Genomic DNA, 14,035 nt, shown 5'->3' with positions numbered 1-14,035 from the left:
TGTGATTGCAGAAACGTCAGTCATAGATTTTGTTGTTCTTATGATAATTCCTAGACGTTTATATGATCCAGAAACTAAACATTTCAAATGTAAATTAAATGACAGTTTAGTATCAAATGTAATGCCCAAATCAACAACAACATCATTCTTACCCAACAGAATTCCATTGATACTATAATCATGTTTTCTGAACATCTTTTTCTTAGTAAACGTAATGACTAAGCACTTATTAATATTAAATGGTAAATTGTTAGTTACACTCCACTGATAACAAAAATCAATACCTTGTTGCAGATTGTCAGAATCTGTAATTGAGTTAATCTGATTGTAAAATTTTTAGATCATCAGCGTAAAGTAACGACTGTGAGTGTTTGATAACAGATGGTAAATCATTAATAAAAAGTAAAAATAATAAAGGACCTAGATTAGATGCTTTCTGTCTGTGTGGTACCGGGTTCAATTCTCGATTGTATTTGCGTCGAATAAAAACTCGAGTCGTACTTCGGATCCCAGTTTAATCGGGTAGTATCATGTAATCTCGTTGCTGAAATGATACGTTAAAATCTATCAACCAATCATTACTACTCAAACCGGATAACAAAAAAATTAGCCTAAGGGAAAGTGTCATTTGGACAGATCAAATTGATCTTGAAACAGAATGTAAAGCACATTCTTAGCGATATAGGTAATAGCAAACAAACAAACAAACAAACAAAAAGATTGGTTCGGCACATATAACGGAGAGGTTTGTTTCCCTGCGATGAACATTCGGATTTTTTAATAGACAGAGCTAGTTTGTTTCGATACTGAATACTTATAAACGTAACAAAATGAATAGAAAAATTTGAAACAAAAATAACCGTATACATAAAAATCAACGTAATGAAATATTAAAGATTGTAATAAATACAAACATACTGTTTTATTTATGAAACCATTGGTAGAAACCTACAAAATAGCTAACATATAAAATATGCCGGGAATAACAAATAATGTTATAAAAATCATTAAAAAATCATATCTCTCATATCATCGCATGAGAACCAAAGGAACGTAACTCCAAAAATGCGGTTTTCGTTTCCTTCATATTTGGACATCATTTTGAAAGCTCTACTTGGTGTAAATGCAACGTAACGCCATCTGTTCTTCTTATCAATCATCTGTTCTAATGTAGCTCAATTACCATCTTATTAAAACACACATCTTTCTAAGAAAATCATATTTTTGTCCACTAGCCTGTAAACCTACGAAAATGGAGTTACGTTTCTCTGGTTCTCGTGCGACGATATGTACTCAATTAACTTATGAAAGATTTGCAATCATGGATTCAATGTTAAATAAATAAACTAAAATCATTCAATGAAAACTTCAATATTGTTTTGGAAACCATACTTTAAAAAAATAAATAAATATGGCAGTATTGTAGTTTCAGTACAACATTACAAGATTTTAATTCGAGTATATAGAAATATATTTCTATAAAAGGATACTTGTAATAATGCAATCAAAATTCGATTCCTTGGAATGGAATGATACCTTTTCGATCTAAAAATTTTTACTAATTAACCAAAGAATACCGTTTATGGCTTAAGTCGAAAAAAATACCAGAAGATTGTATCGTCTTGAATCTACATGCATCATCTGGAAATTCATACCAAAAATTCTTTTCCTTACCCAAAAATCATCTTTCAACGTCATTTGAGAGAATATTGATTTCTTTTAGTTGATGCAAGAGGTCTTGAGTTTGATTCCGAGCCACACAAAACTTAGCTAATATTGCAGATGCATCCGCATCCGTCATCTTTCTTTTATTGATTTCACAAATATTTTTTTTTTCATTATTTAATTTAGTTTTAATAAGCTATACGCGGTCAAAAGTGTTGAGAGTATCAAAGGCTTTTGACAAATCTTGAAGGGTTGTACAAGAATAACTAAAATATAATTTCCTCAATCGGAATATAGCATGTAGTATTAAATGCATTTTAAACATTCTTTCATCTTCACTATATAGGAATAAATATTTGTATGACGAGGATTTTATTATTACACATATTTACGAACTTGCAACACTTTACCAATATTTAAAAAAAAATAATTAAATAAAATCAATAAATTGCAGGTATGCTTGTCTTATCATATGATTACATTAACTACAATGCAAGAAAGGAAATACAATGGCTCAGTGATAAAGTGCTCACCTCTGTGGTGAGGGATCCCTGGTTCGATCCCAGGACATGAGAGTATGTGGTAAATAATACCATGTCCGTGTGTTTTCTCAAGTTGTCCCATTTCCTCCCACATGCTCATTCCACCAATTTCTTTCAAAATCGTTCACTTCTATTAATCATCCGTCTGTTTCAGCCTTCAAGGCATAATCGTGAGGCGTTAAAATAATTTAAAAAAATCAAGTGACGCGGACGTTTCTTGCAACTAAGCAACCTGTTATGCACGATGTTTACGTAGCTAAGTATAAAATGGCATGAGTAATAAGACAATATCACAATAATGCTGTGTGGTAACTTTATAAGCATAAAAATAACACCTTTATTTTCGGACAAGTACAAAACTCAAGAAGAGGAAAGGAAGTTCAAACTTCGGATGAACTCAATGTGTCTTCAAGTAACCTTGACAATGTCTTCAAACTCGCTATACGATTTGCTTTCAGAAAACAACTGATAATAATGTGACTCGAACACCATCACAGAGAATTTTAGAGTCCATAAAACTGTTGTGTTTATGTTTGTGTGCGATACTGAAATTCCTCATTAAAACTCGCTCAGTTTCCTTGGATTATCTACAGCTTATATCTCATCTTAGATTAATGGAAAGATATGGCTCCGTAAATGATAATACTAGAAAATTAAAAAAAAAAGAAAAAAAAAGATGAAAACCAAGGCAGAAGAAACTCAAGATCGTTTACAAAGCCCATAATATTTCTCTAAAATTCTGCATTATGAGGGGAAAAAAAAGGTAATAGAGGAACCTCATCAAAAATGAGTGTACGGAAGTTCAACCCCCTCCCACGACACGAAATCAACGCACACACACACACACGTACATACAAACTGTATGTATGCATGTATGGTATCCTATTTACCATACATTCACGATTCCTTACTTCCTCAATATCTTTTTCTCATTTCGATAACCAGAGAGAACTCCCTTTCACCAAGAAGTCAGAGATCGCGCACACTCATACGAATCTCCTGGTCAGAAGACGAGCTTCTGGTTGGTTACCAACGGATTGTTTTCTTCCACCGGCAGCCAATGAGAAGGGCGTCTTATCACATCTTCCAAATTTCACATTAGATATCCAGTGCACATTTTTTTCCCTATACTTTTTTGCTCGCTCTCTCTCTCAACAAAAACCATAAATTTTCAGTAACTGAAGGGGAAAATTACGAGTAAATGGTAAAGTGACGGTCTTGAGGAGCAAGTTCAAACAAGAAATGAAGATCTAGTATCATCCGGACGACAACAGAAAGTAGTATTTAATTAAAGCCCCAAAAAACAATCTATTACAAAGAGGGGGCAGGATAAAAAAAAACAGAGGAGAAAATAGGGAAAAATGACTTCCATATTATCAAAAAGCAACAACACGATAATAGGCATTATATGACCATTGTTGATTCTGAAGAACTTTTTTTTCTTTTCTTTTTTTTTCATTCCTCATTGCCATTTTTCCCAGTTGCTATGAAACGGCTATTTTTCTTACCAACCAAAAGAGCAAACACCGTCGGACAATACAGACGTACTAGTCTCCAACTCTTCTGCTTCTGCTACCAACAGGAACTTTACATACATTTTTTAGAAGCGAAAAGTACTACTACGCATTCTTTCCACTCTATTCAACTACTGCATTCAAGAAAAGAAAAGGTTATGTCTGCAAAATATTACACCAAGATATACTGATTGCTGATGAATTGATTGAAAAGGAATTAGCCTATCTAGAGAAGTCTTCAGTTTGATCTGCCAAGGAGTACCAGCAATGGACCGTTCTTCTGGAAGCAGCAACAAAGTGAGAGCTGTTAAGAAAAGAAGCGAACATCATTTCATCAAGACCATTTTTTTTTAATGTCACTGGTATGCTTGCTAGTTTCTTCATCGTTTACAAAGACATGGTAATGTATTGATTGAAAACAAAGAACAAAGGTAATTTGGTAAGGTAATAACTTTTGTAAACAATGGTAAAAAGTAGTAAGATGTCCTTAATGATATAAATACATTTATACAGTTATTGTTTGTTGGTATTATATATATATATATATATATAATTGTGTGTTATTGATTCATTAGTCATACATTCTAGGGCAAAACCTGTAGAGATCAATTTCTCAACTGCTAATATTCCATAGAAAGAAAGGAGGGCACATAAATCATCCAGTAAAAGATACTACGAAAAGGGAAGATATTCAGGTTACATTTTTAAAGGGAGAATATATATATATATATATATATATATATATATATATATATATATATATATATATATATATATTGTGGATAGGATCTATTCTCTTTCTTTTGAAGGGGAAGGAGGAGAGATTAATACACAATATGAGAGGAGAAGTCAGTGTAGTATATCAACTTACTTGATAACCCAGAGACGTATGAAGGCCTCAACACTTTTCCCGGCAGATTGATTCACTTTTTGGTTAACAACAAAACAACTAAACTGGCTTTGGCTTAGCTACCGATGATTGCTTTGCAAATAGGAACTTCGCAACAGAACTGAATTCCACACACTGACCATGTATGTGAATGTGTGATCTGTTTTGTGACCGCGCTCTGTAATCGATCGGAGTAACGTGCACACACATATATATACGTATATACATACATATAGATAGATACATACATGTACAGTATACAGTCAGTCAGTCAGTCCATAATATTGCTTGCCTGCTATCTCCCATTGTATTTGGTGAGCATTCAGGCTGTCACACGACGGAAGACAATTAACAAAGCGCTGAGTCGATTCACCTCATTTAACAACAACCAATCACAGTTCTCTGTTAAATAATCATTTTGTTTCCTTTTTTGCTAAAAAAAACGAACGAAAAAAAGCGAGAGTAGGGAGCTAAAAACCAATTAAAATTCACCATGGATGCCATTGCATTTGCCGCGTCATCATAAAAACTGTGAATTATTTAACTTGTAATGTGTTACAAGTCAGGTGAAGTACGACGCATGTTTTTAATATCCTTTCATTCCGCCCGTATACATGTATGATATGCTGTTCGGATCATCCTTTCATAAACTCCTCCCTCCCCACCTCTGCCTCTCTGATGGAACAACATACATATACAACTACTAATGTTTCTCAAACTCTGTACGACGAAAACATTGTGTACTCAAAACAATTTTGTTACATCTAAATTCATTGGTGGCAACGTTTAATCTGTTTCTTTTCTTTTCTCTTTCGTTTCAGAACATGTTAATGCAGTTCAATACTCATTCACAGTGGAACGAACAAGAAACAAATTGTGTGAATGGAGCAGCTCTTAAAGTGAGAATAAAAACTCCCCACGGGGGAATTATTGATTGCTTAATTTCCCTTTGGAAGATACACTGGTAACGATTCTGTTCGGTTAACAGAGTGAGGAAGTTTTAATCCAATACTTTCCAAGGCATCATTCCCACTGATAAAGCGCTCGCCTAAGCAATGTGAGGTTTTGCGTTCAATACTAGTAAAAATGATACAACACTCACAATGCTATTCATTATGTTCCTACCTGGCCGAGTGGATAACGCATGTTGGTCCCGGGTTCGAATGTTGGTAGGGAATTTTGCTCCTGATACAAACCCGAATATGTCACTTTAAAATAGTAGGCCCGTCCCATATAATCTGGGTTTTGAAATGGGACGTTAAAATCCAGCAATCAAGAGAACACGATGGCCCAGTGGTAGAGCGCTCACCTCTAGTGCTAGAGATCCCTGGTTTGGTCTCAGGGCAAGTGAGTTTATGGTCTACAACATAATTTTCGTGGGTTTTCTGATTCTCTCCTCAGAGATGGAATGGATCAGTGGGTCGTGGGTCAAGTGGGTTAAGATTCGTCAGTGGATCAGTGAGTCGTGGGTCAACAGGACGTAACCCACTCTGATCCGTCGTACTACCATGACCCACTGACTCATCATGACCCACAAACCCACTCTGGTCAGTGCATTGTAAACAACATGATCTGGACATTTGTAAATTTGTCTACGTTTTACTTTCAAGGTCTCCATTCTTCTTCCTTTTTTCATTTGTTTCTATTTATTCTGAGATGAGTATATCTAAGTGAAAAGAAAAGGACTTACAAGCACTTTTTATATTTGTAATTGTAATAATAGCAATAGGACTTACTACTTGGCTTTCGAGAGACAATCGAATTTTACATTTTTTTTCTTTCTTTTTACGTTGGCCTATTTTACCTTGATTTGAGACTTTCAAATTTCATCCTATTTTCCATTGAAAAGTATCTGCAATTCAACAAGGAAATAATTATATATGATAATTAAAATTGAAATTCATCGTAATATGGCCCATAACAAACACATTACCATTTTATATAGTAAAAGTCAGATCCATCGGTATTGCAACAGAGCGGTGCTTGATTGACCGTAGAAATTCAAACTCTCGATTAAATTGGTCAGTGGAGAAGAGGGCGTGGATCATAGGTCAGAGTTGACAACGATGGGTTTTCGTGGGTCAGAGTGAATCACAGAGGCAGGTGCCGGGGCATAGCAGGTCGTGGATCAGAGTGGGTCACGATGAGTCGTGGGTTATGGGTCAAGTTTTCATTGACCTACGCCATCTCTGCCTCTCCTTTCATAATCATTTAATTTCATTAATCTTATGTCTCCTTAACCTAAAGCATATAGACGTGGAACCTAAAAGTAGAAATGTCACTTCATTCTATTTCCAATCAACCAACCACATTGTTTATCGGATTATAGTGGTTCCGCTCAATTTATCATTACATTTTTATCTAATTATCATTGACTTGTTTTCTTGCTCTCTAAATTAGTTTACAGGGGCGGAAATAAGTAGCAACATCTTTGCATTGTCATTTTAAAATCCTAGTCAGTTAACAATTGGAGAAGCAAGAATAATTCTTCAATATAAGCAGAATTAAAGTAGTGAAATTTTAATAGTACAAAAATTATTAACCCTAATTTCAGTTATGAAAAATGTAATTTTTTCTATTATTATTATTATTATTTCTGTGCCTCGTGCAATAGGTTTCAACTTCAGTTTAAATCGTTTGTCGTATTTTAAGTTTTCTTTTATTTTTCAGATTTATATCGGACAAATGTTCAGGCAGTATATTAAGCTAAAGCGATTCTGGTCCTCCCTCATCCGTTTCCGTGGAAGAATGTTCACTGCTGAAAGTCTTTGCAGTCTGTGGCTTTGACCTGAGAGAATGAATATAGGAAAAAGTGATTCGAAATTTTAATAGATATTGATGCCAGCATTGGGTAGTCTGCAAACCAGGTCGTTATCCTGCTTGAATAGTTCTTAATTGTATTAGAAGTTAAACTGACAAGGGAAAATAATAAATGAAGTGCTATTGTCTCATGATATGACATATACGCAAATACAGCCTGTGTCAAAAGTCTGGGGCCCGTATGTCAACTCCATTATAGGTAAATACACAAGAAAATCGAAAGAGTGGAAAGTTGTTGGAAATAGGTTATATCTAATCTAAAATTGTGGAATTTTTGTAATCGTACCAACTGTTTGGGCTCCATACTGTGTTAGAATAAAAATAGCAGCGTTGCCACTACATTTCAGTAGGCTGTTCTCTTGGTCCATTACCATCAAACAGTACAGCCGTAGTGGGAAACGGATTTAAAGTTTTCTAAGTTCCTTTCGCATACGAGGTTCACCGTAAAAGTCATGGCAATTATTTATTTTTAAAACGAAAATTGTAACGAAGCAAGAAATTGAGAAATATCCAAATGGAAGATTAGTAATATCTAAACATTACGTGTTGGGAGCTTAATGAACATACATGTCCCTATCAGAAAATAGCACGAGAAAGAAAAATCAGTAGAACGAATTGTTTGTTTCATACATGTTTCACCTCGAATTACAATATTACAAATCATTACAAGGACTATTAAGGCCAGAAACAGATGCTAGGAGCATCTAGAGTCCTTCGAAGTAGTCTCCCAAAGATACCACTAGATAGCATGATCATTAGGGACACGGTGGCTCAGTGGTAGAGCGCTTACCTGGGGCCCCTGGTTCGATCTCCGGTCAAGTACGTTTGTAGTGGACAACATCGTATCCGTGGGTTTCCTCAAACATTTTCATTCCACCGATTCTTCCATTATCATTCGCTTGCTTTAATCATCGTCTCCCTTAGGCTAAAGAGCATAATTGTGGGACGTTAAACTGAAATACTTCATTTCATTTCATAGCATGATCATGTCGCCACAGTAACACTACAGGACCAGGGACTAAGAACGAACCAGAACTGAAACACTAGCCGACGGAATGACATCATCCAGACTTGTCACGCGGGCAGAAATTTCATTGCAATCCCTCTTCTGCCAAGTTTATGGTAACATCCTAGTGTATGATGTTAGGGTTAAATCTTGTGCCATGTCTATCACGTGACCGAACTGTGAACGCACTGTACTACTTCCGCACTTTTCTGCAACAACACCTACGTCGAGCTATTAGGGAGAAATACCCTGAACGTATACAAGATGCATTCATCCTTCGTGACAACATGACAGCCAATATAACAGCGTGTATGCGGAATTTTCTCGCGCGATAGGGAAAAAATACTCGAGGATCCAGCATATTCTCCAGACTTATCACTTTGTGATTTTGACCTCATACAAAAACTGAAGGATCGCTAACACTCTCGCCTTCGGTGCGAGTGGTGCCATGTTCGATTCCCGATGGGACACTCGGTCGGAAACTTGTAAAAAGCTTTTACAAGTCAGGCATCCTGAATGAGGTTTCCCTGGGATTTCCTCATTCACACCAGATAAATATGCTTGGTACCCAACTTATAGGTCCCAGGCCTCTTTCTTCCTTTCTTCCTTCCCTTTCCCTGGATTTTGTGCTCTCCGAGGGACGTCATCCCTCATAAGTGACGGGCTAAGTGGCCATAGATGCTCGAAGGAACCATTGCGTGGAACTTGCTTTTGTACACATGAAAACATTGCCACAGCAGTGAGCCGTGAAATCAGAACATTTGCTCACAATAAGGCCACGGGTATTCGGTGCCATCTACATCATTATCAGTGTGTGGTGGTTTCTTTGAAAAACTGTTTCGAAGATACCACTGGTATTATTTCTGGCCTTCATGCATAATTATATTTGTACTTGCAATGGTTTGTAATGTTGTAATTCGAGGTAAAACATGTATGAAATGAATAATTCGTTGAGCTCATTTTTTTTATCATGCTATATCCTGTATATGTAACATTTATATTTTTATTTGCATATTTCAGAATATTTTGCTTCCAGGGCTAGTAAATAAATAAATAAATAGTGCTATAACTATTCTTGCAACTGTTATTTCTCAGAGGACTATATAATACAACATAAAGCATAAAGTTGCGAGAAAGCAGGTGACGCAAACATTGAAAGCTTCCAGAAGAGTTAAGAATTACTTTTGGCACCTAATGCAATTTTCATGCAAAAACAGAACTTTTTTTTTTTTTTTTTACACAAAGGACAGTAAATATTTGCAGCCAATTAACTGGCATCAATTAGTGCCATTATGCGTAAAGAGGTAAAGTAAGACTGAAACCAAGAAGCACGAAGCAAATATAGCTCTAAGCACACTAGCACAAAGAATTTTAACTTTTGAATGCACGATGGCTAATTTTATGCCTTCATCTAAAAAAAATAATAAATCTTTGTTCTAGGTCTCAAAGGAGTACAGAATTCTCATTGACAGCAAACGTTTTGCGGAAACAAAATCCTATCGAAATGCTTCCCACGATTCTATTTGAGCTACGATATGTATTTTTGGGTTAATGGAAACTAGAAATATATTGATTAAGCCACACATATAACACGAATTTTTATATTATTTTTATCATTATTATCAAAAGATATTGCCTTTGCCACTATTCTAATGACTAGAGTGCGCATCTTTGGTCGATATGGTCCCGGGTTCGATTCCAGATGGGAACCTATTGAACGCATTACTGTGACTCGGATTCTACCATTAACTGTAAGTTTATGTGTTTATAACGTCGGCGTTGAAAACGGATGTTAAACTTAAATAATCAAAATATATAAAGATAACCAGAAAGTTCTGTCGCTTTTTGTGGAGGTCTGTGTTCTATTGGCTCTCACGCCGTGAGTTGAATGCGAATGGAAGTAAGGCGAAGATTACTCGTTGGTGTGGGTATATCCAACATACTATTTGGTTGTGGCAGTTCGGTTACACCATGAACTTGCATAAGGACAGAGAACATGGGGCCTCCACAGAGCGTCATAAGGGCGTGTATGCTGTACGAGTTCAAACTAGGGTCAAACGCCGCTGCAGTGTGTGACGTGTAGTCACATTAAAAAGTGGAAGTTTAAAAAAAAAAAAGAAGTTTGTGAATCTTATTGCAAGTGGTAATGTTTTGCTTATTCAATAAGAGATGGCAGCAGTAGTAGTCTCGCTGCTTGGTGTGCTTGACCACGCCTTCTCTTCCCCGCGGCTTTCGAGTGCCGTACCTGTTGTTTGTTCATAAGGGAAAGTAACATCGAATAAGAGCAGATGGTCTTCTGTTACGTGTTTTTCGTTACACGAAGTGTGTTTTTGGCTTCCGTCATGCTGTGTGTGTGAGTGCTAAGTTAAAATAGAAAGAAGAAAAATGGAGTGCATAAAATTATAACACGTAACTAAAAATCTAAATTAGCTTGAAACTAAATACGTTGAAATTACTTCTTTTTAACAAAAATTCTTTAAATGGCTTCTTCAATTAGGTTAAACAAAGGGATTAATTTGACAAGACCGATTTAAAAGGATGATTTTTGTCCTAGAATGAAACTTGCTTCGTGAAATTAATGCAATTTAAACATTCGAGAGTAAAAAATCAGGTGCTTAAATTTGTCGTTATAAACTATTAGGTAAAATTGACAAGGATAATAGAAAAATAAAGACGTAGGTAATGTTATTCGACTCACGTTGAAGAACGGGTATTTTCTTTTTAAACTTAGTTGTTTTCATTCTCTTTTTGCAATTTTGTGCGTAAAAATTTTTCAAGCGGTTAAGATTTTTAAAAAGGGAATTATTCCTTAAAACTAATACGTCTTTTGTTTAAAACCAGATTAAATATAGCACTAAAAACTTCAAAAAACGGTAAAAGTAGTAAATAGGGGAGTAATTGAAGGTAGTTAAAAACGGTTAGAAAAATACCAGAAATTCTTTCTTCAGATAAAGGGGAAATTAAACTTAGGTTTTGTTGTTTGGGTAAGAAATTAAACTTGTTGAGAAACATAAAATTACTTGAAATACAGTTATTAAAACCCGGTTCACTTGACTTAATTAACATTAGTCATGCACAATTAATCCTTAAAAATTATTAATTGCGTTGAAACTTCTGAATTAAAGGATATACTTAAATAATTGTGTGAAAGAGTTGAATGTTTGTTGGGTCAAAATAGGCAATCCATTTCTTCTATTACACGGAAGTAAGTACGTAACTGCTGAGTTTTGGTAAGTATTGATTTTTATAATATTTTTGTAGATATTAGTTGGATGTACACTGCACTGAATGTTGAATGAAAGAGATTATAACTTAAGCGATAAAAGTATCTTAAAAATTAAAAACTGAGTGAATGAATTCCGAACTAAAGATTGTTAAAGTTGATATTTTTGGAATTTCAAGCACGATAACAGTGGAACTTTACCATTTGCAATTTGATATATTACTACATTAAATTTTTGTTTCTGAAAGATAATTAACCTTACTAGAAGTCTTCTCTCCTCCTAAAAAAAAAATAATAATAACTTTGTTAAATTATAATAAATTGTTTGAAGTTTAAAATGTTTTTTTTGATTATTTCAAGAAATTACTCTTTTTATTAGACAAGGTTAAATTGTGCAGTGCACATAAGTGAATGTGATGTGTGGAAGCTATTGGATATTTTCTTGTGTTTTTCTTTTCCAGGATGAATTGCACTTTTTGCGATTAGGTCTTGAAATATGCCTTGCATATAAGACAGTTGGCAATAAAACCTTTATGCTCTTTAGTTGCGAGGAAAAATAAGTTCAGTTATTTTACAAACCGCGTTTGCGCATTATATTTAACAGAACCGGTGAATTCCTCATGTATGCGACAATTAATAGGTGTTACTTTCCCTTATGAACCGCCAACAGAATTTGAATGAATAATATACAGGGTGTCATAGCAGTAGATATCTATTTTGCAAGTTTGAGTAATTGAAAGTAAAGTAAATGTTAGTTTTGATTAGAACTACGGTTTTCAAGTGTATAGTACTCAGTTGAAATACATTTATAGGAAAATTGATCAGCAATTAAGAATTATTGAATAGGTCGGAGTACTGTTTGGATATTTATTAGTTGGAATAATTATTAAATTGATTGTATCGTTTGGTAATTGCGATTGGCATTAAGTTCTAAGGTTCTATTAAATTTTGCGGCTTTGAATGTTGTTTAGATTAACCGTCTATGCAGTTTATGCTATTGCCTTGTTCAGAGAATACAGAAAATAAAACAAATATATGTATGTAGGTTAATGGAGTGTTGGGACAGAACTTTGTTTATATTCCATTGAAGTACGAGAAATTTTGGTCTGTAACTTTATTCCTGCCCTTAGATTTAGTAACTGGGTTTCCGTAAAAAAAAAAAAAAAAAAAAAACGAAATCGAGTAAGGCTGATTAAATGATCTCTCATGCGTGACGTCTACATGTTGGAGTCTGGTTTGGAGCAGCAGCAATATTATATTTTGTGTTAATAATAAAATAATAAAATTGATTATAATTTGTTTGGTAATCTTGATTGTTAGACATTATTTATAGTAAAATTTGGTAATTATGAACTTGTGTGTGATTGTATGTGTGAGAGAGTAGTTAGAAGTAGATTAGTACAATTGTATTCTGGTTGCATATTTATAAATTTTTGCATTGTAATCCCTTCCCTGATTTCCTTAAAAAAAAGTTTTTTTTAAAAAATGGCTGAGTATTCGTCTTTTTCGCGCAGCAATATGAGTTTAGAACCTGAAACCTTCTACACTGTTGATAGGACGGGGGAAGTCGAACCTTTAATTACTTCAGATAGTGCGTCTAGTTCTTCTGGAATGCCTTTTAGCTCGGCTAGATTAAATGAGACGGCTTATTTATATAATAGTATTCCTAGTTTTGATTCTGATTCTGATTCGAATGAGTTACAGCAAAGTTGCTTAACTGTTAGAAATAATTCAGATGTAGGTAATGCTGTTTCGAGATGTAGTGGCGGTCTCGGGGTGTCAAGTCATGTGCCTTACTCTGATCCTAATAGAGTTAGTTTAATGAGTGCTTATAGGCATAAAGGATCAAGTCAACTCAATACAAATAGGAATTTAACTAGTAATTATGAATTACGGAGGGTGAAATCCGAAACTTTGATGTCTCCAATGAAAGATAATCCGTTTGAGAAGTATGTTCAAGGAGATGCCGGTAACTTAAAAATTCCTTTTAGATCTTCCGGTATAGGTACTAACTTGTCCCTTTCTAGTGCTCTCAAGGATCATGAAACAGTAGTTAAAGAAGTTGATTTTAAAATCCCAACTATAGGAAGGTTTCAAAATGGTGGACAAAGATTAGCAACTAATAGTAGCAAGGTTCAAACAACATTAAATCAAAAATTGTCGAAAGTCGGTTGTGATTCTAATTATGGCCAGGCTGAAACTAAAGTCAATCTGCCTTTTAAGTCAAACGTAGGTTATGCTTCAAATATTCAGAACCCTGTTCAGAATTTCGAGGTAACTGGTGGATTTGGTGTACCGAATAAATTAATAGATAAATTTATTTTTGACAAAATTACCCAGAATTTAAACGAAAGGATTGGTCATTTAAAAAACATT

At 34.7% G+C, this 14,035-nt stretch overlaps 2 long non-coding RNA genes across 3 annotated transcripts in view; one reads left to right on the top strand and one right to left on the bottom strand.

Annotated features, from left to right (window-relative positions):
* The window catches only part of LOC145664330 (uncharacterized), a 1,055,818-nt gene extending 1,050,436 nt beyond the window's left edge, over positions 1-5,382 (bottom strand). The window contains exon 1 of the long non-coding RNA XR_014127356.1: positions 4,593-5,382. This is a non-coding gene — a long non-coding RNA (uncharacterized LOC145664330). The remainder of the gene's footprint in view (positions 1-4,592) is intronic.
* Positions 1-14,035, top strand: part of LOC145664336 (uncharacterized) — a 105,909-nt gene that overhangs the window by 85,003 nt on the left and 6,871 nt on the right. The window contains exon 3 of one of the 2 annotated variants that reach the window (XR_014127381.1): positions 5,432-7,629. This is a non-coding gene — a long non-coding RNA (uncharacterized LOC145664336). Of the gene's footprint in view, positions 1-5,431; positions 12,838-14,035 lie in introns of those variants that run through there. The other variant, XR_014127380.1, reaches the window with a different exon arrangement.

The sequence above is a fragment of the Thermobia domestica genome, chromosome 11, assembly GCF_964235325.1.
Source record: "Thermobia domestica chromosome 11, izTheDome1.hap1.1, whole genome shotgun sequence".
In the NCBI taxonomy this organism is placed as follows: Eukaryota; Metazoa; Arthropoda; class Insecta; order Zygentoma; family Lepismatidae; genus Thermobia; species Thermobia domestica.
Note: the sequence above shows the minus strand (reverse complement) of the source record. Positions and strands in the feature narration are given on the sequence as shown.